The sequence below is a fragment of the Gorilla gorilla genome, chromosome 2 (assembly GCF_029281585.2).
Source record: "Gorilla gorilla gorilla isolate KB3781 chromosome 2, NHGRI_mGorGor1-v2.1_pri, whole genome shotgun sequence".
NCBI classification, from domain to species: Eukaryota; Metazoa; Chordata; class Mammalia; order Primates; family Hominidae; genus Gorilla; species Gorilla gorilla.
Genome location: NC_086017.1, coordinates 118536447 through 118562994, shown reverse-complemented (window position 1 = coordinate 118562994; position 26548 = coordinate 118536447). Strand labels below are relative to the sequence as shown.

The 26548-nt window shown below is 34.9% G+C and overlaps 1 protein-coding gene across 39 annotated transcripts in view; it reads right to left on the bottom strand.

The window, feature by feature from the left end:
• The window catches only part of BBX (BBX high mobility group box domain containing), a 288309-nt gene that overhangs the window by 134961 nt on the left and 126800 nt on the right, over positions 1 to 26548 (bottom strand). For 10 of the 39 annotated variants that reach the window (XM_031009315.3, XM_055383512.1, XM_055383515.1 and 7 more), the window contains one exon: positions 14356 to 14472. The exons of the other annotated variants lie outside the window; for them this stretch is intronic. The gene's annotated coding sequence lies outside the window, so the exon portion shown is untranslated. The remainder of the gene's footprint in view (positions 1 to 14355; positions 14473 to 26548) is intronic. 39 annotated transcript variants of the gene reach the window in all.

Below are 26548 nucleotides of genomic sequence, written 5' to 3'. Positions count from 1 at the left end.
GACTGATATCCAACCAAATGTTTATTTATAGTATTAGTCTATGATAATTCAGATACAATTTATAATTAAACTTAATCAGATGAAACCCACATCTATCTAAATTACCTTAGTTATAGACTCATTGTTTTGTTTTGTTTTGATCTTTGGAAGCAGATTCTATAATTTTGTTTTAAAAGCTTCTAATTTTCTAGATATTTTCAGATTCCCACATTGTAAAACAGAAATTATCAATTTATTTGGAGGGCATTCCTACTGTGTGATAATAAAAAGTTTTTATTTTAAAAAGTTTTCTGTAGCCTATCATAACTGGCTTCCCTAGGAAAATTCTCCATTTGTCACTGCTATTTCTGGTGTCATATTTAATTTATAGGATAATTTGTTTAAAGAGCTACTCTTCTAAAAATGAAACCCTTCAACATAGACTTGATAGGGACTGCAAATCCAGCCCCTGGAGATCATCTTGTCCCCCAATTCACAGATGACAAAAAAAAGACCCACAGGAGTTAAAGGTTAGCTCAAGTTCACCAAACCAATTAGTGGCAGAGTTAAGATCTGGGTCTCTTGACCACAAAATCAGAACTCTTTCCGCTATATCATACTGCCTTTTTATTCTTCCCCAAATAGTAACAGAATGTCTCATTTAAAAGCTTCTTAAGGTACTATAGTTTCATTTTTTATCTAAAAGGTCCATGAGTGAACTGCTGCCTAAGTGTATCAGACACAAACGACGGTATTAAAACTGAGCTCCTCCATGATCATTAGAGAAGAGAGGGGCAAAGCAGCTTCTGTAGAGCAATCCAGATCAGTGGTTTTGACAAGGGGACTGAGAGACAACAGAACAGACTCATCAGTTATTGAAGTGAGAATCTGTGTTGTTTACTAAGAGGGCACAAGGAGCTGCTTCTGCTTCCCATCAGCACAGTCCTTAAACTAGCTGAGGCTGAGGGAGCACAATTTCCTCCGCAGGTGCTCAAAACATGATGGCCAAAAAACAGAAGTTCACAAACTAACCCTCAGTATCTGAGAAGAAAAGCTCCGATTTCCCTCAAAACTGCCATCTTTTGCCTCTCATCATATCACAGAGTAAGGACAGATACACTATACATTCTTTCAGCTCTGAACCCATTCCAGTCTCCAGGGTCTGAAACTTTAATCTCGATCTTCCTATCAGATTAATGGCAGTTGACACCATTTATGGTATAGTTAAAATGTCCTTTCTGTTATTCTTCTGCAACTTATTTCTTACAATTCATAAACCATATTCTGACATAATAAATGCACACATAAATGGAAGTCTGAAAACTTGGACTCTGTAAGCAGGAGCATGCCTTAGCTAAATCACCTAACCTCTCAATCTCAGGTTCCCTCTTTCGTGTCTGGAGATGGCTGGCCCCTACATTCTAAATTACTCTAAGCCTGTTACTTCTTAAAAACACTCTGCAACAAATTCAACACAATAGAACTTACCAGGCCTTGCCCTAACACTACCTCTTAGCAAAGGCTTTAACAGAAGTCTGAGGAGTGTAGTGATAGGACCAAATCTAAAAGGAGTTCTTTGTAAGATCACATGTGAATTGCTTTTGAGAAAGTCTCTTTAGATGTCTTACTTTGGCTCCTCTTCTATACAAACTGCTGTGGGAGCCTAAGAAAAGCAGCTTTCAAACGTGCAAGTACACAGATTTGGTACTGCTGCCGCCAGGCTGCAACCGCTGCCAGGGGAAAGAAGTGAGTCAAAGCAATTCTACGCATGGCACGCCTCAATGTCTTCCCTTCACTTGGCAACGATACACTGGGATCAGTCATCCAGCTAAATGTCCAGAGTCCCAAAGTCATTACTAGCGCAAGGGTTTCTAGTCTAAAACTTCCAAGGTGATATAAAAGTTTAACATCAGTACAAAGGAGGTCTTTTTATGTTACTACTAAACGCCTGGAATAATCTGTGAAAAATTAGAAGGGTAGTGAGACAATGACTTAGGAATCCTACAATGTGTGTGTTAGAACTTTCAGACACACCTTTCTGGCTCGAAGGCATTATGGTACTTACTAAAAGAATGAAGAAGAATCAAAAGGCAGTTTTTGGTATTAGTTACATAGTCAGAATTTCCAAAGATATTTACATGTGAATGCCTCATTTTCAGGCTCCTCTGACATGTATTTCCAATTTTTAAGGGACTACAGATGATTTACTGACACGTTCTCTTCCCTTGAAAAATGTATCATCACAAGTGTTATTAATGGTTTGCGTCAAATTCTATCATATATAAGTTTGAATGCATTTTTTTTCTAAAGAGAGTGATTAACTTTACATTTTGTGGCCATACCACTTGTAAAGAACAGTTCACATCTGTCCACCAACAAAAATAAAATACTTGAAGACTGTCACGAGGACAGTGCCTCTTTTGTCAAACTGCTCTATGTGTGTTTTACATGAAACAAGACTTCCAAATGTGGAAAAGGTATGTGTTTATACATGAAGAAATGTATTTCTAACAAGTGGGCTTCTTTATTTTAAAAATAGTTCTACATGTAGTATTTTATGATAATTTTCAAGAGTTTACAGTAGTCAAATGTTATCCAGAATAAGAGAAATTTCTAAGAAAAAACTTGAAATGGGTCTTACTATAATAATTATCCGGTTGTCTCTAATAAGCAGCAATTTATAAAACAGAAAACTTTATTGTAAGGAGGCATACTTTTAATCAGTATTATTTTCATTCTTTGAGAGTCTTAGAATGTTTACCTTTTGCCTATGCTCTGAATTTTTCCGGGGAATTATACAACTGTTAAAAAGGAAACAATATGATTCCTGTGAAGGTTTTTTGGGGTGGGCAGGTAGGTACAGAAGCCAAAATGCTGGGGTTTAAAAAAATGTAGATTAAAGCTTTATTAAAAACAGATTTTAAATGGCCATTTTATTAGAAATTGTTGAGCCTTTATCAACATAATAGGAAAACTTACTACCATACCCCAAGAAAAACTCTTTGCCCTAATCAAACAAATCTAATTGTCATTACACCCCATAAAAGGTTTTGCAACTCCTGAAACCATTTCTACAAGGAACGTTTTCTCTAACTCTTGTTCTCTTTTCTTTATTATCAAAAGTCTGTTAACGTGAAACTCTTATTAATAACTCTTATTAACTTCATCTAACTTGATTTAGGAATAATCTTCTACTCATTTTGGACTCCTACTTTACTTCATTCAAAATCACAAAATTATAGAAGTCAGAACATACTTCAGAGATTATCCAATTTAACTCTCATATTGAAAGACAAGAAAATTCAGGCCAAAATTAAGAAATTTGCTCAAGGTCCTAGAACCTGTTCAAGATGAAAGAGCTGGGGCTAGTACAAAGTCATCCATGGGGTTAATTTTTCATTTTCATTTATCACTGAGAAAGACTAACAATTCTAAAGCCAACAAAAGTTTATTTAATTTTTTAAAAAGTAAATCGTGACACTCTTCACAAAGGATAAAAATTTCACTTCATTAAAATTTACTTCATTAAAATGACCAACAGTCATTCCACATTCAAAGTGAATGTAGTGAGCACCCACAGCTGTGCCAGGCCCTTTAAAAACAAAAGGCAAAACAATATATGAGAACTAAATACTTATCATAAGATTCTAATATTTCAGCACACTGTACTCCAATGGACTCTTCTACTTAATAAAAATATACCCTAGTTTGATACTCTTCCTCTATTCTGGTTGCTTTCTTTTACCATTCCCTACTTCAGCTTCTAAATAATTCATGTCTTATACTTAGGAGATGTTATCTTGAGGAACTGGCGATAGTACAACACAGCTTCAAAAATACACACTTTCTACCTGAACTACAAAATGTTTCCAACATAGGTTCTTTTCATGAAATCCCATACTCAACTTATGCTTGAACACTGCAGTCATGTTATCCTAGATCCCCTTTAACTAAAAATATCACTTTGTATCACAGGGTTATAAAATAGCCAGGACCTTTCTCCTAATAGGTCAAATCCTCTCAATACGTACTTTGTAGATTGTGATTTGAAGATAAGAACAATTTTTATCAAATAACCTGCACTAACAGTTATATAATTAACATAATTATTTTGCACTTGGGGAGCTAAGGTGAAGAGATACTTAAGGTCTCATACAAGTGACTCTAATACATCTGCTCTAATTCTCAATTTAACAGTCCAGACATAAGATTATGCCTCATTAGAAAGTTATGAAACAGAAGATATCCTTTTCCAATTTGCCTCCAAGTTTCAAATAAAATACACTACATGTGGATATCAAAACTTCAAAAATTCATTTTATCAACGATTAAAATTTGGTGTTTAGGACTTTTCTAAACCATGTTGATCTTTCTGTAGTTGTCTGAGATAAAGAATCACAAGTAGAGACTTTGAAGACGTAAGATTTTTCAAAAAGGATCTGAGAAAACAGAATCGTAAAACTAGGCTGCATTCGTGTGGTCATTATTCTTGTAGCACGCTATTCCATTATGAATATTTAGTTATGTCAGAGACTCATCAACACTCTTTTGCTCCCTACATATTTACAGCAATGGTCTCTCAAGGAGGCAATGAGTTTGCAGTGCCATACGGATCTAATAAAATGTGTGAATTGTTTTATTCTGCAGCGCTCAATTTTACAATTCTGAAAAGTCTTTTTGAGATATGTTTCTCCGTATGTTTCTGGCCTTGTCCATGTCATTCTTTGAATTGACTTTCTTCAGTGAACTAAAGCATTCACTTTGGTGAAATTAATTTCACCAAATAATACACATAAAATTATGACTTTTTTTTTTCTCAGCTTGTGAATAACATTGAGATGTAGCCCTTGTTAGGTCAATCTTGAAATGAAGACTCAATGTTTTCCTCTGAGTATCAGAAAAATAATTCAAAAGAAATACTGAGCTCTATCAGTTAAGTTCTCTTAATAGTCTCAGTGGTGTTTAGGCTCAAATCTCTACAAATTTTAAGATAAAAATACACTACATGTGGATTTCAGAACTTCAAGTTACAGACAGAAGCTCTTATTACAGCAGCCAAAATATAATCTGAATGCTAATTTTGATTTCTTTGCACTACCCAAAATCAAATAACTTTTGTTGGGCAACTGCAGACACTCGGCTGAGTCAATGAACATATTTAAGACAGCTGCTTCTTGTTTGTGAACCCAAAACTATTTTCACTGAAGGAAGCGCAGGTTGTACAATGAAAAAAAAAAAAAAACAAAATCAGAATCCTCCAAAAAATTTTTTAAAAATGCTCAACAGAAAGGATCCATTTAACATGTTTAAGGATAAAACAGCAATCTGATCTACGTAAATCTCAGAACACAACTAACAGATATTCCTCAACTAGTCATATATTTTTTAAAATTGTTTTTAGGAAAAAACGACAAATTATAAAAAGCTAACATCAATTAAAAACAAACACCAGCCTTCCAGAATGTCTTGTGCAGGGAGTGCCGAGGTAGAGATGTTGTTGGTGTTGGTAGTGGGCAATTAATTGGGTGTCAGTACCTACTTCTTCAAACATCTGTAAAATAATTATTATTCATTAAAGTGATCCTCTCATTAAAAAATAAGCTTCCCTCTACTATTTCTTATTAATCCAGTCAAGTGTATTAAACATTTTTATATTTGTAACACAAATATGAAACTAAAAAGTTTTCTAGCTTTCAATGAATAAAGTAACCTAAACTCTTCTTTCCTAAACATTACTGTTTATTCCATAATTTTTATTTTTTGAAATTTTTATTTTATTTTTTAATTGACATATAACAGCTATACATATTTATGGTGTTGATATTTCAATACATACGATGTATAGTAATCAGATCAGGGTAATTATTGCATATCCATTGTCCTAAACATTTATCACTTCTCCCTGCTGGGAACACTCAGTATCTTCCTTCTAGCTATTTGAAACTATATATTATTATTAACTACAGTCATTCAACAGCAGTATTACACTAGAACTTATTCCTGCTATTTAGCTGTCATTTTATATCCTTTAACAAATCTCATTTTTATTCTTGAAAATTAAGACATCAGTTTCATTTCTTAATATATTAAAATTACTATTTGGTAGAAAATGTATTCTCTTACTGTATGTTTTAAGTTGATACATTAATAAAATGTATTAGTGATCTATTTTGTTAACTGACATTTTCTCTCAATTTAAAGTGCATTTCCTCAAATGCTGTGAATAAGAAATAGTTAAGTCTAATTAGCTAAGTCTAATACATAACATCTGATTCAAACTCAGGTGTACTAACATACATGAAAGAATATATATAAAAATATGTATGAATATAACCCTAATTTGGATCCATTTCATAATTCCTAGTAAAGTAATATTTTTGAAATAAAAACTAAAAACTTTATCTGTTTTCCATTTCCATGCTCATGAGTCAGAGCAGGGGTGTTAAAAGGCTTTGTGACTTGGCAGTCAGGCCTGGCTATGAATTTTGACCACTAACCTAAGGACCTCTGTTCATTAATCTGTAAAAGTAGACTAGGGCCTACTTCACAGGATGGTGACAATGGAAACAGATAATAAATCTGAAAAATCCCTTTTAGAGTATCTCATATATGCTGCCTTGTATACATACTATTATACTATTAAAAATGCATATTTCCTTCCCTCTTCAAACCCTTTGGCACCACTTCAACCCAAGAGATAACTATAGCAGTTTCTAAGTGATAATCTCCATTCAAACTAATCTGTACCAGATTTACTTAGAATCATGCTTTGAGGTTTTCACTCCCTGAAATCAAACCCTTTAGTGGCCCTTTACGGTCTACTCCTAGAATTTAATTCCTTAGTTTGGTATTCCGCATCTTTTTTGTGCCCCTTCCCACCTCACTCCCCACCCACATATTCAAAACCTGGCCTCAAACTTCCTTTGCCTTTTACTATATCCCAGAAGATGTATTCAAGGCCCAGCTCCCTGCAATGGAGTGCTTTTTTGCCTCTTATCATTTGTCCAGAGATCCCTTATTTAAAACGGCCCTTCTCTCTTCCTCTTGATGCAAGTCAAATATGATCCTAGGCAAAATAACATCTCCTTCCTCTAAATTCTTAATTCTCTACAGCATGAGCCATAAACTGCCTTGTGACACTATTCTATTATTATCTCAAATGATAATTTTAAATCTGTGACTCAGCCTCTTATTGTACCTCTACCTCAGAAATAGTCACATCATCATCATCATCATCGCTAGCCTCTTAATTACAGGCAGGGAGTCTTAAAGTTCCCATTGAAGACCACAGATTTAAATCTCTGAAGTTAACATTGTCCACGGTTCATCCTTAACTTTAACCTCTGAATGTGGGAGGGGGATGGGAAAAAGTAGGTGTCTCCCTTACTTGTCTTTGAAGTTGCCACAATAGCATAAATCAAGAAGAAGGAGAACGCAGTCCCATCATGATTTTGTCAACCATAGTAAGTACAAAAAATAAGAGCCAGAACCTTTGCGTGAAAACTGTCTTGGAAGCCATTTAAATGCAAATAATTTCAAACAAATCAACAAAAGTCTCTGGCACATTTTTTAAAGATTGAAAGAAAAGGAAACGTACTCAAATCAATCTTGATTAAGTTCCAATGAGTGCAGAAGAAACGCTGTCTCCATGAGCTTTAATTTTGAAGAAACAGCTGACTGGATGACTCCATTCAGTGAAAATCAGACCCACTCCTGCCTTGGCACAGAGCTCTATTAGTTCTCTGACTCAGAGTTCCAGAGCATGAACTTTCTTAGGTCCAGAGTGGTTCTTAGCAGGTAGCTGGTTACTAAGGGATGAAAACGCAAGCCCAATGTTTACTGAGCAGCTCCGGGCTCATAGAAATAATACTGCCATCAACCTGATTATAACAAACACACATCTATACGTGCTGTGTAGGGGTTAAGTAACAGGAAATAACTATAAATGGATGAAAACGGCAGCCAAGAATCCTCTAAGTTCAAAACAGACCTTAACCTAAGGGCAATAATGTCATCATTCAAATGAGACACAGTGCTTGGCTAGCACAGGAAAAAGGAGTAGTGTCCACTGGCTGAGCCCAAAAGAAACACACAGATTCTGACTTAAGATTTGCTGGGAGAAAACAGTTTGGCACTTGCATAGAAGAAGAAAACCATATTTAGTAATCTTCAACAATATAATATGTAGGTGAGCTTCCTAGAAGGGTCCCAATTCCTCAAAATAAATATCAATATTAAAGTGCAGCTGCTCTACTTTCTGTTCCATTGTTTTTACAAAAACAATCAGCGATTTATTTTTCAGATTTAATAAAACCTAGTCAGGCTTTTGGAAATGTACATTTTTATAGCTAAGATAAATACTAGAAAATATTCAAGAAAACAGATTCATTGCTCACTTCTTTTTCATCAAAATTACAGATCCATTTAAACATTTCAATTTTTAAATTTCAAATACAAACTACGAGACAAAATGAATATTGTTATTCAAGCAAGACCTGAATCTGAATGAAACTATTCAAAACTATTTTAATAAAATACTTTCTAATAATATAGATAAATCTATTTTTAGAATACTTCCTTGAATAATTACATAAACCTCAATGCTGAGTTACTTTTATATTTATTACCAACTTTACTGTACAATAGATAAGAGTAAAAAATATGCAGTTCAAAATTTATTCTTAATTTAGCATTTATGAAACCTTTTCCAAATTAAGCCCATCCAATACAGAATCTATCATAAATGCATTTCCTAGCATCATCAGAAAGAAAATTTTATATCACATATTTATATATTTATAAATTTTTCTACTGTACTTAAGGATGGTCCAACTTATTTTATTAATAATATAGTTTATTTTTAATATTTGTTGCAACTTAAATCATTAGAGAATATATGGCTTTCAGAAGACATTAAATTAAAATAAGAATACTAAATGAGTGTTGTAGGTTTTATGAAGCACTTTCAAGCCTGTCTAAATTAATAAAATATTAAGTGAATTAATACTACAAAAGAAACTTTTATCACTGATAATTTAAAATATTAATGTGAATACTTAACAGGTCAACACTTTTACATTAATCAGACACATTATAATAACAGTTAGAATGAACATTCTCCTATCAGTAAAGTTTTCATGTCAGGTAATTTCTCCCATTTTTTCCCTGATAAGCATAAAAGAATGTTTCTCTCCTTGAATTCCTGAGGAACAAAAAGTAATCTGTTCTTCTTGAGATAGGGTGGTATTAACTGCTTCTCTGAACAGAACATTGGGCATAATACGTTTCCTTAACAGTTTTGTCAAGCAGTTAGGTAGGAGGGGTGAATTCTCACAGATAGTCTGGCTTCTTGTGCCTCATGGCTGTATAGCCCAGTGAATCTTGAGTGTTTTATGTGTATGGAGGCTGGGGTTAGGAGGTTAACAGCTAGGCTTTCAATAATAAATAATTTTATATTTTAGGCCGGGTGCAGTGGCTCGCCCCTGTAATCCCAGCACTTTGGGAGGCCGAGGCGGGTGGATCATGAGGTCAAGAGATTGAGACCATCCCGGCCAACGTGGTGAAACCCCGTCTCTACTGAAAATACAAAAATTAGCTGGGCGTGGTGGCACGCACCTGTAGCCCCAGCTACTCAGGAGGCTGAGGCAGGAGAATTGCTTGAATCCGGGAGGCAGAGGTTGCAGTGAGCCGAGATCGCGCCACTGCACTCCAGTCTGCCAATAGAGCGAGACTCCGTCTCAAAAAAAATAATAAATAATTTGACATATTAAAAACTCACAATTTTTAAGCTTCCAAATTTGATTCAGAATTCAGTTAGTGTTATTAAAAATAAATCCTTCACTGAAGAAGTTTCCTCCCTTTCCCTTGTTTTTTAGTTGTAAAATTTTTCTCCTGCCTTCTCATTTTATGCTAAAAGTTGCAAGACTTAAATGGAATGTTCACAAACCAGATCTATTAACATCATGAGGAGCGTAATGTGTCCACTGGCTAAGCACAACAGAAATATACACATTCTGTATCACTGAATAAAGGTCAGGAAGAGTCTATACCTGACCTTGGTTAAAGACCAAATACATAGCTCTCTGTCCAGGACCCTCAGGAGTGATTAGTTACAGTCTACAGAGAATTAAAAGGAAGTTGGTTCCCCTTCCCATTGTAGCCTGATCTCTGGCATCTTTTGCCTCTGGTGCAGAGTTCAAAAGTACTCACAAGTTGAATCCAGGACCAGCAACACATTTAGGAAATATTAGTCACGTGAGCATCTGGAGTCAAATAACTCCTTGAAAGTGGTTTAGCGATTCCCTGCAATAGTTAATGGAAAGACTACATGAAGGTAGCAAGGAAAGAAGTCAGGCTGTCACTCACCATTCACCTGGAGTTGAGGTGTCCCAAGCAGAGGAACCACAACAGAAAGGAAGAAACAACATGCCTTCAGCACCAGATACAGACAGACTCAATGACTTCAAGGAAAAGCCCAACAGAAAGAATCAATACTGACTCAAAGATGGTAACTAGAGTGTGAGAAAAGACATGGGGTTATGCTGTATAGCAAATAACAAAGGTAAGGATGAGTTGCCCTGGGCATGGCTGTCGGGTTGAGGGAAGAGAAGAAGGAGCAAGAAGGCAGAACTCAAACATTAGCACAGAACAATGCCTGGGTTGCCTGATAAATGAAATCGGGAAGCCAAAGGCATTTTTTATACTAGAACAAATCAACCCTAAAGAACAAAGAGAGGAAGAGAAGTTCAATGTATGCCCCCACTTGCTTGGTTATGAGAGACAATCACTGGCAGGTTGCTGTGACACAGTTATGGGCCTAAAGCTCAGTAAGGTAGATAGATTCAGACTCTGGTAGTGGTGCTCAGACAGTGACAAAGCGTTTTTCATTTCAATTAGAAGATTGAATACAAAATTGTGGCGTCAAAAGGAATCTTACAGTTCACTGGTCTACCACTCTAATTTTTCAAAAAAAGTAGAGTAAAGCCTAAGAAGAAATGACTGGCTATGGTTTAATAAAGCTACTTACTAGCAAAACTATTTACGGTATTCATGATTTTGGCCTAGTGCTTTTAGGAAAATTATTGTAGCTCAGCAGGGGAAAGGTATTTCAGTGCTGACTGTATTTACATCTTTCCTTTCTACATTCAATAAATACCCATTGAATAAGTACCAGGAAATAGGATAGATCCTGGTATATTTCCTGGGAAACTGCAGAAGATACATGTAGTAGTGGCAGCAAGCTTGACAAAAGGCAAAATATTGAGATTAGTCAATTAAAATTATAAAACACGAAGTACCCATTACGAGATTAGGAGGAACTTTTGATATTAAAATTGGAACAGTGTGTACAAATATCAGATACCAAAAGAATCATTGGCTAACAAAAACAAAAGAGGGTGAAGGACAGAAAAGGGGACCTGAGTCATTTACTCAAGCTTTTGGAACTTTTGCAATACAGAACAAAACATGGGTTGATCAAAGCGCTGCAGCTTGCAAATAGTCCTCTGTGGGTCACTCTTTCTCCATCTCAACAAGAATTAGGGGGAAAAGAAAAGAAATGTACATTCTCTGCAAAAACTGTGTTTCTTAGAAGTCAGAAACAGCTGACAGTTTTCATTTATTGCAAGAGAACATTTATTCTTATGATAAGGTTTTCTGGAGGCAAAACATTTAGTGAGCACACATATCCAGCTATTTCAGGATGTCTAGATTTAAATGAGTTTGAGAAAAGGTATGAGTGACAATTGGGAAACAAAAATAAAAGCAGCTTCCACAAAGAGTAAAACTAACTTTTAAAAAATGAGGGTCATCAGGGTTTTTGTTAAGATGATGTTTACAGGCAAACTAAAAAATCTTTTCCATTTTTAAACTTCTGCTCGGATACAGTCATATTCATGCAAAGTATCATTCCTAAAGATATGGTGAATATATTAAACAAAAATCTAGTAATTTTAAAGAACTATAGGAGCCAGAGAGAGAGAATACTTACATTCTGTTAGTGGGAGCATAAAATGTAACAAGTTCTATGGAAATCCACGTGGCATTATCTTGTGGAATTTCAGGTTGGGCATATTCTATCACCTAACAATTCAACTCCTGAACATATATCCTGAAAAAATAATATGTACATAAAGAGGGCATATACAGGACTCAAGAACTTTTCCTCTGCTGCTTTATTTCCAATGACAAAAATAAAAGAAAAGAAAAAGAAAAAGAAAGAGGCCAGGCACAGTGGCTCACACCTGTAATCCCAGCATTTTGGGAGGCCGAGGCGGGTGGATCACAAGGTCAGGAGATCGAGACCATCCTGGCTAACACGGTGAAACCCCGTCTCTACTAAAAATACAAAAAATTAGCTGGGCATGGTGGCAGGTGCCTGTAGTCCCAACTACTTGGGAGACTGAGGCAGGAGGATGGCGTGAACCCGGGAGGCAGAGCTTGCAGTGAGCCGAGATGGCACCACTGCACTCCAGCCTGGGTGAGAGCATGAGGCTCCATCTCAAAAAAAAAAAGGAAAAAAAAGAGAAAGAAAGAAAAACAGCTAAATAGCCATTAAAAGAAAGTAAATAAACTGTGGTATTTTAATACAATAAAAGATTATACATATATGACAATAAATGAATTACAAAGACAAGCAGGAATGAGTCATAAATACGATGTTGAGCAGGAAAAATAGTTGTTGCAGAAGAAAACATGTAGTATGTATTATTTATATAAAATTTAAAAACAGGCAAAATTTAATCTAGGGGGTACATAAGTATGAGAAAAACGACCAAGAAAAACACAGAAGTAATAAACTCAACATTAAAGATTGTGATGAGGGGGTAAAGAGAGGCAATGGAATCTGGGTGGGGCACACTGGGCTACAAAGAAACTGGTAATGTTCTATTCTTAAACTAGTGGTAGGTTCTCAGTTATTCGTGTTAATGTTATTCTTTGTACCTTATCTACATAGTATAAATATTTTTGTGTAGGGTAGCAAAAAAAATTATCATAGTTTAGATTCATCCTGATTCTAAAGATATGACTGCAGAATTATAAACACAGACAATGGTAGAGAAGGTAGCATAATAGGGTGCTGACTATAGCCACAAACTTATTTCTCAAGTTAATAAAATTTTTTGTTTAAAGGCACATATTCAGCTTGCAGACCACAGGGACATACAGAGAGTCTAATTCACCATTTCTAATATTTAATTCAGTATTGTGACATTATACCTGTTATCACTGTGAAACACAGTTTTCTAATGTTTTATTAGCAGAAGGTACAAAGGGTCATTAATATCCATGCACAATAAATATTCTTGTATCTATAGCATTTTCTGTATATACAAACATTCTTGTATATATAGCATTCTTACTTTTAAAAAGCTCTCAGAAATAACATATTTATTTAACAAACAATTTTAAAGGTATTTTTAAGTATCCGCGAGTAGCAAGTACCTAGCACGTACTCAGGACTCTTTGAGGTAAATATTTCCGGTGTTAGTTTACACATGTGGAAATTGAGATTCAGCATTGTGAAGTAGATTGCCCAACGTTTAAAAGCTAGTACAGCTGGGATTCAAACCATATCCAACTCTGATATCCAAATGTGAAAAGCATGCATCTACTAGCTAGGACTGTCTAAAAATACAACAGCAAAAATAAATTTCTAATGCAAAAAAAAAAAAAAACCCAGACTTGTTATATTTCAGCTTACTATTTCAGTTTATGTTATTTAGAATGCATCCCTGAATCATGTTCTAATGGTCTGTATCAATTTTATGTCATAGTACTTCTTTATTACTTCATATAATCACAATTTACACTTAAACCCTATAAATTCTAAAACTGGCAGCGGATACCAATTATGTTTATGGAAAGTCTCAACTTGGCTGTACTTCTTTTCATAACTGGAATTTCTCTAAGACTGGAAGTAAAGTTAGCTGTTGGGAGACTGAAACTTAGCACTTTCATTTCATTACCCCCCACCGTCAGGGATTCACTCACAGGGAAGCAAAAAGGCTTGCCAAGCCCCACAGAAATTACTCACTTCCACTCTCTCTTTCCTCATCTCTCTTCCAAATGTACTTCAAAACCTAATTTTAAACTCATGCAGGAAATCTGATTAACACCACTTGGCTTTCTCTACTCCATTAACCCTAGGCCCCATCAGCACACATAAAACACAATTCGTTTATATGATTATCTGTCAGCTTTTTAATTTGTCATTGTTTTTTTCATTTGCATGTTTGTCTAGCCTGCAAGAACCACTGACAAGAGTTTACAAATTTATTTCTTCTGTCCTGTGTCCTAACAAATTCTTCTTCCCCAAAAGGACCACCAACTATGCTGCGTGAACAGTAGTCACTTAACAAATGCTGAATGACTTACTACAGTGGAACAATTCGCCTCTGGTATTTCTCAATATCCCAGTGAATCCTTCACATCTATAACATGCTGGAGATGATACCAGGTACTGCTAGAGGCTTGGGGTCTTCCTGAGGGTGCCTGGGACAAGAAAAACACAGAGACCAGAGACAGTCAGGAGAAACACAGAGAGAGGAAACATGGAAATAAACAGAGGACAGAAATAAAGAGTTGAGAGGAGCAAAAGAGTCAGAAGTTAACGGAGAGATTAAGCAGCCAGAGAAATCACAGACAGGGAGGAAGCTGGCAATCTGAACTTGGGTTTTGGTTTTGAAACCACATTTCTGGTTCTATTTACTCATGTAATAGGTGCTCTCATGTTACTAAATCTGTGATACCGTCAACCATTTTGAAGTTATTGCCATGGTTTTTCTGAGCTTGTAACTTTACCTATTAAAATTCATCTTCACAGGGTTTCATCTTTGGAGATACATCTACACACACAATCCTCCAAACAACCCAGCTATAAATAAGGAAGTATTTTTCCCAGTTTAGAAAATGAAGGTCAGAGAGGTAATGTGACTTGCCCAAGACACAAGCAAATAAATGATAATCGAGGCCCCCAAATTTTCTGATTCCAAAATCCACTGCTTTTTCTGGTATCCTATGTTGTCCCTAGTAGAATATTATAGAAATCCAAACTGGTTTTGTAAAATAAAATTCAAATAAACATAATTAAGGATAAAATTTTTCTATCTTATGGGACACTGAATTACTCAGGCTACTCATTAGGATATTTTTAAGATATACCATAAAAAAATCTGCATAAAAATATCAGAATGATAAAAAAATTAAGAACAGAAATGAAATTAAGTGAACAGTCACTTGACAAAAATTTTTAAAAAGGGCTAGAATTAGTTTATTTGCTTCTACAACTTTGTAATTTCAGTCTTAATGATTCAACACATTTCAGCTGACTGGAAAGATAAACTGATGTTCTGCATTTCAATAAATTCTTAGAGCTAAGCACTAGTAAAGAACCGGTGCTCAAAACTACTTGTTCTCTCAAATGTCTCACCTAAAGTCTACACTGCAATCCAATTTCAGGGTACTTCATAAGGTAGAAATTATAAAATGTATTGCTCTTTGTATGCACGAGTATTCTCTTTTGAGGGGCACTTAAACTCTTCTAAATAATCATGCCCTTTTAGTAACATTCAATGGAATTGCCAGAAAAGCTCCTTTGATAAAAGTATAAGCATGTTATTGGATTTTACAGCAAAATAAGACAATAAGAACACAAAGAAATTTCTATTCAACTGTGTATCAATATATTTTCCATCATGTTCAGCAATTTTTAAACCAGAAATTTTCAAATAAGGTCTAAAGTACAGTACTGCTCTGCCCTCTAGTGACTGGATAGGTTTTGTGAGCTACATGCTTTTTTTTTTTTTTTTTTTTAATGCTTTTTGCACAATACTTACGATTTAAAAAAATTACATGATGGCTTCTTTTTCATCATTTAAGAAGTGAACAAAAAGTGCTGGTCAACTTTTAAAATATGAGTGGTATGAACACAATGCAGGAAAGAGACTAAAGTTGAAGAATTTCTTTTCATCAGGCCACCCAAGTATTGCAAACCAGAAAAAAATTTTAATATAAACTGTTCCAATCCTTACATCTTTATGCAATTTATTTGGAAAAGTCAAATAATTCCATTACAAATATATTTGTTAAAAACCTTATAAATTTAACTTATAAATTCCAAATCAGTCAATTATATTATTTCAGAGTCTGAGATATCAAGATGAGTGATACCATATATATCACACACAGATGAATAATTTTCTACTAATTATAAAAGAGCAAAAATGCTTAATACAAAGCTATACCGAACATAATTTACGGTTAATTGCTCAAGTGGTACTTGAGGATTTTCCTGAACCTCAGTGTCATCATTAGAAAACTCACTGTCTCTTCACTGCTATGTGTGGAAACATTAATCAAGGATGCCAGTTAAGACAGAGCTATTACATAGAGATTCACCCTACTACTTCAACGAAGGGAATCTGTCATATTATACGTCCCTCTTAATTTCTCCTGCCATAAACCTCTTGCTAGGAACTGATGCATTTCTAGAACAGCATTTTTACTCTCACTAAACCCAGGGTACCACTTCTGTATCTACACACTTACGTTAAAAATAAACAGTGCATTCACGCACATGAAAGTAAAAGGATACCCAAACACGTGAGGATAATCTACAGGCAGTGTGGTGGTGTGGTTAGGAGAACAAACCCTGCACAGACAGCCTGAGTTTGAATTCCAGCTTTGCCACTTATTAGCAGCGTAACCTTGGGGAGATAATTTCACCTCTCTGTTCTTCAGTTTCCCCATCTAAAAAATGAGAAGAAAAAGAAGCACCTACCAGTAGTAAGTAATGGGTTATATTTTGATAAGTATTTGGGTTACACAGGTGTATGCATTTATCAAAATTCAGAAAATGTACTTTTAAGATGTGTGCACGCCAATGAATGTAGACTTACATCAAAAAATTATACATAAATATTGAACTCTAGTTAATATAAATATTATATAATATAAATGCTGAAGCATTTAGGGAGCTGTAGTGATATCTATATGTTCAGATGCATCAAAAATTAAGTTGAATTGATGAGGAATAGAGAGATGAAAAGATGACAGATATGTAATAAAATAAATATAATAAAATGTTAATGGCCAAATCTAGGTGGAGAGTATGTGAGTTTCATAATAAAATGTTGGGGGAAAATATGCCTACCTCTCATCAGACTGATGTGAAGATTAAATATATATAATACTATTAAATATAAAGAAGAATGCCTGACTTAATAATGGCATTTGACAATATATTTATTTAAACAAATGAAAAGTAGTGATCTATTCTTTCCAAGTTGGTAGAAAAGGGGAGGAAAGTAATAAGGCACTGAATTCCCAAACTGGGGTCAGTAGTTGCCATCAAAGGTGTTACAGGTCAAATTTCAGATACGTCATAAAACTGCACAGACTATGCAAAGAATATAGTCTTTGAAAGCAAGAATGAGCTGGATTTGAATCTCAGGTCTGTTTTTAACAAGTCAAGAAGCTCAGACAAGCTATTTAAATGTTCTGAGACTCAGTTCTCGCTTGTATAAGATGGGAATAACAACACCTACATTTAAGGCTCACTGTGAAGACAAGGAAGAAAAATACACACACACACACAAACAAAGAAATTAGCACACAAAAGACAAATAACAGCTGTAGTTTTTAATCATAATCATCATTACTACCTAGGGCAAGTCTTGTTTATCTTTACCACCATTCTCTGAAGATGAAAACCAAAGTGGCTATGTATCTGTTTCTTAGACTAGAAACTGCATATGCAGTTGGCCCAAATACTCCAAAGGGCTTTCTAAAGGATCTTTATTAAAAGAGTAGGCCTTATTTTAAGTTTCAGTAAGTGTGAAAGAAGAGTCGACAATGACAGGAAATTTATTATTCATTCCTCTGTAATGCCAATTATAATAGATATAAGACTTACGAGTAAGGCATTTGAAAGTATGTTTGCTGATGGCATTTTAAAGAAAATCACTTCAGTGCATTTGAGGAAATGATACTAATACCTGGATGAGCTTTGATTTAAAATAGTCTAAGGTAACATATTTAAAGAATATTACAACTACATTTATAGAAGATGAGTTCTATGCTCCGAGGGAGAGGATTTGTAAATCATTATGGATTACTCAATGAAGACGGTGACTCAACACATAGTTTCAGCTAAAAAGAAAATCAAGAACTTGGCACTCAAAGAAGGAATATTGGAAAGACTATACAACATGGCTACTTCTTTGACTGCTCTATAAAACTGCTTTCTCCAAAGGTTATTCACCCCTGGATTACTAACTCAAGGAACTTTTTTCAGGCATTTAGATATCCCTAAATTTTCAATACTGTCAATCTTGAAAGTCTTCCCATCTTGCACAGCACTATTCTGCTTTTCCCACCACAGATCTGATTGGATTTCTTTCCTTTAGACTTCCCTTAACAAAGAATGGGTATTTTCAACAATTCCACTTTAGGCATATTATCTTTCACCAATTTTCAAAGTTTCAGCTCTTACCTCTCTCTTCTATTAAACCTATCTTCAGTCTGAATCTCTACCAAACCTCATCTCAAATTTATAACTACATCCTAAATATAATGCCATGGATATCCTGTGTGTTCAAATCCAATCCATCCCAAACTTCACCTCCCCCTCCCACAAATCAGTAATACTAGTAGCTCCTTACTTCTGGTGGCAATATTAGCACTCTTGTGAACACCCACACTTAAATTAAAAACCTATCTTTGACTTTCTTTTAAATACCCTCCATTGCCTCCTAACCTCTCTGTCCCTCTACATCCCCAAAATGAGTTCAGTCTATTGTCAAGTTCTGTAGATTAATAGTTTCTAAATTGGTTCAGGTGACAGATACCTAGACTTCATATTCGAGAAACACAGTGAAAGCTAAATTTACAATAACTAAACACACAAAACAGAGGCTAAATAGTAGTAGGAATCAAGTGTTTTAGAAAATTGTCATTGAAGGAATCCTTAAAACTGAGTATCCATTAACTTTTGCCCTGTAAATGGGAAAGACTAGTTCTGTAACTTGGAATACTTCAATCTAAAATATTTCAAGATCCAGAGTATAACCTTCATAATGTCTCTCATAATAGCCCCTTTTACAACTGTCAACACACTACAGAAGAATGAATGTTTTCTTACCTAGGATAATAGTAAAGCCCCCTAAACCAGTCTTTCCAACGTCTACCTTTTTTTCCTTCTGTTCCATCTCATTTATATCCATCGCTCAGAAGTTTTCAGTGGCCCATATGCCTTTTGAGGGGAAAAAAAAGTAAACTCACCTTAACATTCAAAACCCTCTTTACATCTCTGCCTTCGCACCAAAGTTTCCCACCGTAACTTTACATGTATCCCATCCCACTGGCCCAAGTAGTCTATTCACCTTTCCACATTTCTGTTATTTCCTCTTCTTTGTGAAGTCTTCCCTGATATCCTTAAGTGGGATTTAAGGTCTTCCTCGGAACTTGAAGTTTATTTGTATATCTCCCTCTTTTGTGCCTAGACATTGCCTTATATTACCACATCCTGATCTTGACAGTGTGTAACGCACTGCCTTGCACACGATAATTAGTAAATATTTGTTAGCTATACAGAGGAATAGAAAATACATTATTTATCTTTAAAGAAAACATTTTTCCAGTGAGACCACTATAGGTTGTTCAGGTTCTAAAAAGAAACAGAACAGAGCGGGAGAAAGATTAAAGAGGGATAACGATCCAAAGCACAAACTCTCACAAGCAGTCTGGAAAGGTTTAGATTTCTCAATATATATTAATAATTTTAAAAGTATACAATTAAAGTCTATAAAATCCATGGTGGTTATGGTTTGGATGTTTACATACTCAACAAGGAAAAGGGAAAACTGCTATAAAAGAACCACAAACACCTAACACATACACACTAAATAAGAAGCAGCTTTTAGAAGGAACCAAAGTATTTCATAGATAGTACTAAAATACCTTGAAAACAAGTTTAGATATATTAATTGTTGAGAGATATTCAAAATTAATACAAAATAGCTATTGATACACGGGACAAAGACCACGCCATACTGATTTTTATGCTTATGTGCATGAAAATTATTAGAAAATAAATACTTTCACAGAACATTTCTGAAGACAGATAAAAAATATTTTTTTTCTCTTGGACCAATTATGAAATGTTAAACCACTAACTTGAAATGAAGGAAAATTTTGCATCTCTTTTCAAGTTTATGAATTAAATAACAGAATAAGATCATGGTTGAATGAGCTATTTAAATTTTTTAAATATTTATATAGTTATCAGTGTGTAATATTTTTAAAAAATAGCACTTAGCAGGACATGGTGGCTCACGCCTGTAATCCCAGCACTTTGGAAGGCCAAGATGGGCGGATCACGAGGTCAGGAGATCGAGACCATCCTGGCTAATACGGTGAAACCCCATCTCCACTAAAAATACAAAAAATCAGCCGGGCATGGTGGTAGGCGCCTGTAGTCCCAGCTACTTGGGAGGCTGAGGCAGGAGAATGGCGTGAATCCGGGAGGTGGAGCTTGCAGTGAGCTGAGATTGTGTCACTGCATTCCAGCCTGGGGGACAGAGCAAGACTGCGTCTCAAAAAAAATAAAATAAAATAAATTTAAAGAAACTTAGCCAGGTGTGGTGGCACACGCCTGAAGTCCTGGCTATTGGGAGGCTAAGGCAGAAGGATCACTTGAGCCCAGTAGTTCAAGTCTGTAGTGAGCTCTGATGAAACTACTGCACTCCAGCTTGGGAAACAGAATGAGCCCTTACCTCTAAAAAAAAAAAAAAAAAAAAAAATTAATTATCATACTTTAAATTCCCATACTTAGTGAATTCTCATTAAGAATCATAAGATATCTCCTTGTTTTGTTCAAATAATTATAGTCTTTGAAGAAAATTATCTAGACTATATAAATTTGTTCTTATGCTTAAAAAATTGACATAGTTTGGGCTGATAATCTTGTTAATACTAATAGCAGGTAGCAATAATATTCTTAAATAACTATAATCCACTGAATGACAAATGACTTATTTCCTAGTATTTTCATACGTTTGGGCTTTACTAAAATTGCAAAATTGGGGGAGGTACAATTAAAATAAAATCAAACTTCTATCACTTAGAATTGTACAGAAAATATTTTAAGAAATCCAACAATAAAAGTAAATGTTAATTTATTCTTTCCTAATGAAATCATCAGGAAAGCAAGTCCATCTTGTATTCAATAAAGATTTTCCCAACATAGTAAAAATGTACAGTTTGAAGCCGGACATTTCTCTTGCTGTGAATAGAGATAGCAATAAACATGAAATTAAATGTCAAGGACCAGTTAAGAAGCAAAAAAAGTTATAGATCATTTTTTACTTGCTGCCTATTTTAAGAACACATTTCCTTAATAGTGCCTGCCATATGCTGGGTTGACATTATACCCTCTAGTACCTTTAATCCTCTAACAACTTTACATGGCAGGTATTTGCCCCATTTCACATAAAGCTAAGTAACTTTACCACATCCCAGTTACGGTAAACAGCTGAGTTAGTTTAGTCTTGAGTCTATCTGACTCCACAGCCCATGTTTCTAAGAGATCACCCTACAGTCAAAAACAAACAAACAAAAAAACAAAAACAAAACAAAACAAAAACATATTTTTTTAAGTGATCCATTTAGATCTGTCTCCTATAAGGAAACCCTTAAGTTTCTGCCTATCCATATTAATATCTGGGAATCAATAGTGAGCATTTTGGAGCTGACAATCTAGAGGTAAGAATCAAGATCTTTATAAGTATTCGAAAGTAAAAGTTCTAAAATATTTTTTCAGAGGCACATAATAAACTCCAATGTATAAAATATTCTATTATAGCAGAAAGCCAGTAAAAAAAAAAATCTATAATTTTGCTGATTAGGGAAAAACTCATAAAAAGAGACATGATTGAAACACGTCTACTATCAATAAGATATAATAGCCTTATTAGAAAGATATATCTTTTGTTCTCTAAAAAGTGAAACTCTAGGTGAATAATAAAGATAGGCAACACCCAGCATTTTAACAGGAACTAAACTTTCAAACCTGAAAACTTTATGATTTATTTAAATGTTAACTTCACCAAATGAATTGAAAGATGATCTGTATGCTTCTGTCCTTCCAAATGGCCTGACAAAATGATTGCTATAAAAAGAGGTTTGGTATTTAAGGGGATTGACAATAGCTGCTGACTTCAAATTTTTCTTCATTAACTTTTATAATACACCTATTTAATGATTTGGTAACTCTAACAATGCTGAAAACATAGTGGTATTCAAAAACTCTATTGAAGGCATGGATGGAGTTTCATGTCCATCCAGGTGCTACCTGCATGGACAGGAGGGTATATACTACTCTGCACATGGATACATCTCACATTTGATAGGTGTTAATTTTTCTCTTATTTGGCAATTCTTCAGTATAATTATTGTGGCACAACTTATTAGGACAGTGCTCACCACATAAACAGTAGGTTGCTAAGCCCCTTTGGAAGCCAGTTCCTCCACATCTGGCTGGCTCTCTCAGAAACCAGGGCATTCTAAGTGCCTATGGTAATGTTCAATACTCTAAAACAGAACATTTCTGTCATAAGGAGACGCTTGGTAATAAATTGCTTTACGGTAAATGTTAAGAACACTGAAACAATTAGATAACTCATCCGTTTTATAAGAATAGTAATATAGCCACAGCAGAGACAGAACAACTGCAAATTAACCAGGTTATACAAGATAATACAAAACAAACACAGTATTCTTGTCTATCAGCTTCATAGATCAATTTGAATATAGCAATATCCTAAAAATACATCCCAGAACAAAACACCTAAATGTTGACTTCAGTCAACCTTTCTGGTACACATTAACTGAAGCCAGGTATCACATTGCATCTCTTAAAGCCCAACATGAACCAAAGTGCCTGCCTTAAATCTCACAACCTTCACATGTACTCCACTCACAGGGTCGCTGATGAAGTGTTGGAAAAGCACTTGTTAGAAGACTAATAAATCTTAACAAACACCTGCTGATTCAATGTAAGCTACAAATGAGCCAACAGGTATAGAGAAATTTTTTGTGGTTGCATTTTAAGCTCTCAGCCCACTAATATTTATTGATTATAAAACTAATGGCAAACTTGAAGGCACAAAGAGACCGTAATTTGGAAGAACACTCCTCTCCCTGAACGAAGTCTGGGAAAAATTTCCATGTAGACCAGGAGATGCTTATCAACACCAAGTTCAGTGGAATATAGGTTAATGAAATGTGAATTCCTGTAATACGAATTCATCACGTTTACTGAGCAACTTCTATGTACCAGACGCTATTTCTAAATTTTGGGAATACAGACATGCACAAAATAGACTTTCTAGTAAACTTTCTAGCATAAACAAGTCCTGTAGCATCTTGAAGAGGTTCTATGAATTACATGTATACATATATACATATGTTTATGTGTTTATATAGAATATCCAGTAAATGAATATTTTACACTAAAATATATGAAGATCCTGGAAGAAATGTTATGAGCAAGTTCCCCCCCTTAGATCCATTTATTTTCCTAGGAAAACACACTTCTCTATAATAGAGATCAGAGGGAATACAGGCTTCAATATAAAAATACTTAATTGATCCAACACCTTTCAGAGTAGCATTAAATGCATGAAGCCATGCCTGAATATATTCATACTGTCCTCAACTAGTGAATTTCACAATCATTAGATTGATCTTAATGTTAAGAACAAATACACAGGTAAAATTCCTTATATACAAGGTTTTTGAGTTTGAGTCATTTCATAAATAGCTTTTAGGGAAGACTGAAATCAAAAGTGGACAAAACAATTACACTGACAAACTGATTAAAATTATATCACTGCTGAATAGCATATCCTTTAGTCTATAAGTACACAGAAAAACTGGTAAATTTTACAAATGAATTTACAATTATTTTTACATAAAAGTATTTGTCTAAAAGGTTTGTTTCCTTTTTTGATTACATTTTTTAGACAAATGCCAAATCACTAGAAACTAAAATTATTCTAGTGATGTAGAACACACAGAAACACATATGTACACACACACAAAAATCGTCCAAAAAAGAAACAAAGAAAGTTCATTTGAGCCTATACCAATATCCCACAAGTTAATGCACTATTTACTCAGCACTAATCCCAAGCACCCATCAACTGACTTACCTTAAAGAACTGCAAATTAAACTAAGCAGGTTATAAAAGACTATGTAATAGAAAGAAGTACTATACACACATTGCACTTAGGTGTCCAAGGGAGAGAATTCAGTCATGGGTTCTTAGTTTCTGTTTCTGGTTGAACCAGTAAAGCCCCTTCCTCAGCCCTCTTTTCTGCTTACTAGAGACAGAAACTAAAAACCATGGCTACAGGCTGCTAAAAGCATAAAACAAAACAAAATAACAACAACAACAACAACAAAATAAGGCAGGTTGAGAAATTCAAGCATCCATTACCTAATTTAGAAGCTGATGTCAGAGAAAAAAGGGGAAAAAAGAAAGAAGGCAGGTAAGGAGACAGGACAATAATTAAGTAGATCTATCAGACTTAGGACTCCCTGACTTCTGTTGGCATTATTTCAAATACACAATCTTTTTTTTTTTTTCTGTTTACCAAAAATCTTAAGTATATGCCATTTCCTTGTTTGCATTCTCAACTGATTCACAAAGTAAAAGAATATTGCCTTACAAAATGTGAATTGGCTTGATACAGCAAACAGAAACAGGTATAACCCAAAAGAGTAATTATCTTGTTCAACTTAATTTTCAAATACATTCCTAGTATTCCTAGATAACAATAAATACACATGGAAGTCAATTTTTATAATGATGTAATTCCTCCATCACACAAATCACTTGAATTTTCAAGTTCTTAGACTTAATTCCTTCACTTGTAAGAACCTTATTTTCATGGATGGTGACTTCAAAGTGGAAGAAACAGGAATTCAGTAATTTCAAATGTCTCCCTCCTCAAAAGTATCAAAGATATTTTTAGAATCTTAGAAGACTGTTAACGAACCAGATATCTTGTTTATAGACTAAATCACGTAGAAAGTATTTTTTAAAACACTTTTACTTCATTCTTTGGTAAAGAAAAACAAAAACCTATGTTATAGATGAAATTGTGTCCCACTCCAAATTCATATGTTGAAGCCCCAGTCCCCAATGTGATGGGACAGGGCCTATAAAGAGGAAATAAAAGTTAAGCAAGGTCATATGGGTGGGGCCCTGATCCCAAAGAACCGGTGTACTTATGAGAAGAGGAAGAGACACTAGAGCTCGCTGCCTACACAGAGGAAAGGCCATGTAAGGACATAGCAAAAAGGCAGCCCTTTCTGGTGGTACAAGCCAGGAAGACAGACCTCACTAGAAACTGACTTTTCCAGCATCTTCATCACTGACTTCTAGCCTCCAGAACTTTCAACTTAAAATAAATGTCTGTTGTTTAAACCACCCAGTCTGACACTTTTTTTTTATGTGTTACAGCAACACAAGCAAACAGCCTCTAAAGATGGAGAGTTTATATTTTTTGAGGTGGTTTTACTCTACCAATAATCCAGGTGAATAAGCAACTAATAGTTACAAAAATACTCCATTTATAAAGAGAACAGCCTGGAACAATTTGAAGACTAATCCAGGCCCAAAAAAACCATTTTTATATACATGTGCTATTTTAAAATTAAACAAAGTAGTCATTTTAGAAAAAGCATAAGGCTTTGAATCATAAAAGATATTACTATGTTGTACTTGATTCTGAAAGTACAAGGGGACAACGTCAATAGAGAAGTTCTTTAAGGCAGTGGTCCCCATGTTTTTTTTTTAGCACCAGGGACCAGTTTCATGGAAGACAATTTTTCAACGAATGGTAGGGGAGGTGGGGGGGATGGTTTGGGCATGAAACTGTTCCACCTCAGATCATCAGGCATTAGATTCTCACAAGGAGCATGCAACCTAGATCCCTCATATATGCAGTCCACAGTAGGGTTCAGGTTCCTATGAGAATCTAATGCCGCTGCTGATCTGACAGGAGGCAGAGCTCAGGTGGTGCTCAGCTCCTGCTGTGCAACCTGGTTCCTAACAGGCCATGGACCAGTACCAGTCCGAGGCCCAGGAAGTCGGGGACCCCTGCTTTAAGGAGTCTAAATTAATTAAACCTTCACACTGGGAACAGTACCATAAAAATCTTAAAATAGAAATGTCTATTTCTTCTGAAACCAAACAGTATTTCCTCTATATGAGGAAAAAAATTTCAGTAGCACCATTTTCTGTTCTTGTACCTTGCCTCAAGATTATAAAAATTTGATACTTTTTGCAACTTAATGCTGACCTTATTAATATACAGAGTAAAAGCCATAAAGTATATGAACTTTTGACCATCACTCTGTCCTTGGGACTTCCAAATTCCCAGTGGCAAGAAGTAAATTCCCAGTGGCAAGAAGTTAATTATTAGATTATGTGGTAACGAATATTTCTACAGGACTCACTCTTTCTCTCAGCAGTAAGGATAAAGCCACTTCCAATTTCCG